At 37.2% G+C, this 4,652-nt stretch overlaps 1 long non-coding RNA gene across 1 annotated transcript; it reads right to left on the reverse strand.

Moving 5' to 3' along the window:
* LOC123503925 lies at window positions 1–1,847 on the reverse strand. Its single transcript, XR_006674641.1, has 3 exons — window positions 1,748–1,847; window positions 649–729; window positions 1–203 (listed from the first exon to the last, which is right to left on the reverse strand). It is a non-coding gene; the product is annotated as an uncharacterized LOC123503925 (long non-coding RNA).
* Between the last annotated feature and the right edge of the window lie 2,805 nt (window positions 1,848–4,652).

The raw sequence follows: 4,652 nt of genomic DNA on the forward strand, positions 1-4,652 counted from the left end.
GAGAGAGAGAGAGAGAGAAATTTTCATGATGATATTCTATTGGAAATTTGATACCATTCTGAGCCAAATTCTGAAAAAGAATACAAGCTATACAGATGAGTGGCACTCACCATTATGTTATCTATTTTGCCACTTTCCAAAGGATAAAAGTTGGGGGAAGAGGTTGGTGGCATACAAGATGACATGTAGCCATGTCCTGCATCCTGGTAATGTGTAGACTGTAGATAGACTTAGATGGTTGAAAGTGTTTCATAAATCAAAATGTATGTACAGGATATCAATGTTAAAACAATATATATCCACATCCACAATGACATTCACAAATGTATTCACATTCCAAATGAATCCACATTAAAAATTTTTCCCTCATATCCTCAACTGCATCTACATCTACAATTTCATAGAGTTGATATCTGCATCTGTATCTTCAGACATCCAATTCATAAGTATAAAGATGGAGCACATATGGCTTTGAAATTTGAATATTTGTCCTCTTGAGCAGATATCACATACTAGCACTGGCTGTATATGCTAAGTAGTATTATGCACTATCCTATCACACTAACAAGGTGTGTGAAGCTTTGAAAGACCTTAATACTCTCAAAGCATACATGAACATACTGTACATTCCAGCATACCTCTAGTTACCTGCATTTTGGCTTTGGTCCAGATCTTGATTGAAAGATTGCACCTTCTTATGAAACACACAGTGAACTGTCTCCAATGGGTCTGCAAGAATTCTAGCATTATCAGCCACCAAATGCTCTGAAGTCAGTGATCAGTTACCTATTTCTTCTAATACTCAGTCAGTCTGTACCTAAAGATTTCAGGCTACAAGCAAGTCCTGTTGTAAAAAGTGTGTCCACAAGTATGAAAACTGTCTTATACTTAGAAAAATACAACTGCTGTGAATTAATAAGTAGTCATAAGAAATATATCTTTCAGAAAATCAAAATCATGGCAAACTATCTTGAACTCAATTTTCACACTTTTCAAGTAGTATAATATTCCATCACCTTCTCTCTCTCTCTCTCTCTCATATGATTAACCTTAATAAATCAGTGATAATAAGAGTAGTTACAAACCATAACAATATATACTATAATACAATGAATGACATGGGTCTGAGTGTTAAGCTGGAAGGAACACTTCAGTCTCATAGGTGAAATAGGACCACAAACAAGTGAAGGCCGAATACCTGCATATCCTGTGGAAAGAAAGTGATTAAAAAATAAAATATATAAAGAAAATGCTAAAAAAAAAAAAAGACGCATCAAATACTCAGGTGATTATCATGACACTTGTTCAAAACGAATATTAGCTTGTCCTCTGAAAAGAAAGTGATAATTGAATAAATACATAAGCAAATGCAAAATAAGACACATCAAATACTCAGTGTCCATCATAACAAACTGTACAAGACTGCCTCCAATGTAAATAAAATATATCTGTTGCATTTACCACGTGTCGTTATAGCCTATCGTTTATAAATCCCTTGCACTCTTTGAAGCTCACTCGTACATTATACAGTTTCAGCACTACAGACATATTCCATCAACAGAGTTACTTATCGTACTCAGTAGCTCCGCTGAAGTAATATTCCAGGAGATAATAGCTCATAAATTCGCAGTCATTTTTCGGAAGGTGCAGAATTTCCAATTGACCGTCACATCAGCTCTCACGTCTTTTGTTCTTCTTACTGACTAATGGAAAATGTGCTCCACGTACCAAAGTAACAATAACTTACCATCTTCGCCCAGAAGACAAGCAAACAATTTAGATTAATCGAAAAATTTCTGAGTGCTGAAAAGGAGGAAGGTTGCTGGAATTCGCCCACACAGCTGATGACATCTGTGAGTGAGTGATGGCATTCATTGCTCATTTTTCTTTTCTTTTTATTTTACATCATAGTCAGTCTACGAGGTTTTTCTTTAGACCAATTTTTAAATAATAATTTTTCAATTGGCAGTGAAAGCATATTAAATCATCTCATATGTCTAGGTACCCTCCCTAGGTATGTAGATTGATAGAAGAAAATAAAGTTTACTTAATTAAAACCTATATAGATTTAGTTAAATTAAAGATGACGAATTTTAGTCATTTAAAATGATATTGTTTTTGTAATAAAGATAAAGCAAATGAATGAAATATATAAATGAAATGAAAAAAAAAAATGAAGTTAGATTATCATGAGCCTAGCAAGCTAATTTTAATAGAAAAAATACTACATTGTTTTCGTTTTTATTAAAAATGGCGTATTTGTGTAATAAAATATTAAAATAAATAATGAACTCAATGATTTCACTCCCACATGAACGTGGGATAGTTGGGGCCATGTGCTGACAACGATTGTCATTTTGTCGAGTTTGTCCACTACCATAGTTGTGTGTTTATGTGCAGTTATTATTTTTGTCAGTGTTAACAGAAGCTGCCACGACCTACGAAGCTAATGTAAGTTATCTCAACATTGGAACATTGTAATAATTAATTTTAGTAGGTGTAGCTGTTTGTGATTTCACCAGCTATAAATACGACACTGCCTGACCAAAACAGATAACAATAGAACACGTGGCTCGCGGTCAGTCTTCAGTGAGGTGTTTTGATAAGTACTTGTTTACCATATTACGTTACGTGGTGGTGTGATAACAACTTGAAATAATGAATAGACTTCTTTGGTGGCCTACGTAAATAGCACACTTAGCGTCACCCATGACGGACACTACTGGTTTTTGATAGTTCACCATATAATACAGTCTATGTAAGTAAGACTCACAGACGCCTCATTTTACGTACACACCGTCATTGCATTGCGTAATACCGAGTTTTTATTCTAAATGGGTGAATTATTTGCTGCCTTCTCCCCAACTCAAGAACACCCTCATTCCCACAAGTCCCCTAAATTTGTTGTTTTAGGTATATATAAAAGTATGAGAAAGAATGGCTGAAAATAGACTAATAACATAGCTAGGAAAGGCACTTGTGTTGCCATAAGGTAGGGTTTATATTTATGACGAGAGCTGGCAGTGGTGGCGTCACTGGCGTGCTGCTGCAAGCTGGTTAATGCGATTTCCGTCTATTTTTCAACGTTCCGCATGAACTTATCACATGAGTTTGTCAGACGATAGGGATCGTTTCCGTCTGCAAATTTTCCGCCTTTGTTTACATACCAAGACCAAGACCACAAGACTTGCCGCGTCTCCTCAACCTGCTTCTACGTGCATTGGTTCTACCACTAACCATGAACGCATCCATGCGCGCTTTTTGGCTTGTTTAGCTCGTCTAAGTTTCGTAATACACAATATTACGTTCAGAGCAGCATATCTTTGCCTCCATGTTTGTGTTTACATTGTGTTGGCGGGAAGTGACGACGAAACACCGTGTGTGTGTGACAGGCCGCAGCCAAAATATTGTCGATTTTCTGAAAAACGACGGAAAAAGTGCTAGTGTGACACCGCCTTAAGAGTAGCTGAGGATGCTGCCTGCCTGCCTTAGTTCACGACCTGCCATTACCTTGGTTTTGGTAAAGGAGAAGTGTATGGTAATGGACGAGGATTTGCGGCAGTAATTATATGTCTGTAGACGCCTCACTCTGTTAATGTTGGGTCGTGAGCAGAGGGCAGTGACAGCCTTGCCCTACACTTCCACCACCACCACCACTACCATTCCAAGCGCCCGTTCTTACCCTATGCATTTATCCTTCCTTTACTTTACTTACTCTCCGTGCCTGCCATATATTTACAATAGTTAGAGGGTAGGTGACACGGACACTCCTACAGGCATGACCAGTGATTACTTTTTAGATAGCAGATCGGAAAGCATGAAGTATGGGGTGTAATTTCAATTCAACCTCGTCTTAATGAACTAGTCCTGTTTTCTTACAATGTTTCTTAGTAAGTTGTTCATATGTACTTAACATTAATCACGCTCTAATATTCATTTGTGTGTAATATCATTGGGTGGATTAAAGAGATCTTGTAAAACCCATTACTTACTGTGTAGGCATTTTTTTTTTTTTGTTTCTCACCTATGTAATAAGTTTTATCCATTAATCAGAGTTCTCACCTTAAGGCGGCGTCACACTAGCACTTTTCTGTCTTCTTTTTCCGTCAATTTTCTAGCGACTGACAACTTTTGCAGACGGTGGCCGTCACACACAAGCTTGCTTCCACCTTTGCCGCGCTTGTCGATTGTAAACAAACATGGCTCCTCATTCACCCCAGCAAGCCGCGGCTTTTTTGCACCTTATAATGTAATCAGCTGTTCTGTGATCCCAAAGGCAACGGTGACCTCTAATACTCTCTATGAGAAATTCGGCAGTGTGTTTTGTCCACTGCTCATCTTGACCAGCTACTTGGAAGTTGCCTTGAAATATTCAAAAGCATCGCACATTCGCACTCCTGAAATGTACACAAACAACTGAGGAACTTTTCATTGCTAGGCTAGAAGAAAAAAAATATGTATACAAATATATATTCATCAACTCATTTAAATTTCTTGTCATGATAATAGCATTCTTCCGTTTAACAAAAAAATTTTTTTTTTTTTAATAAAAGTGTTGATTAGAAACCATAGTTCTTATTTTGACTAAAAATTGGCGCTAGACGAAAACCATGCGTTCCGTCTGACTCAAGACGACGGAAAGAGTTGACGGA

This window comes from Portunus trituberculatus, chromosome 15 (genome assembly GCF_017591435.1).
Source record: "Portunus trituberculatus isolate SZX2019 chromosome 15, ASM1759143v1, whole genome shotgun sequence".
NCBI classification, from domain to species: Eukaryota; Metazoa; Arthropoda; class Malacostraca; order Decapoda; family Portunidae; genus Portunus; species Portunus trituberculatus.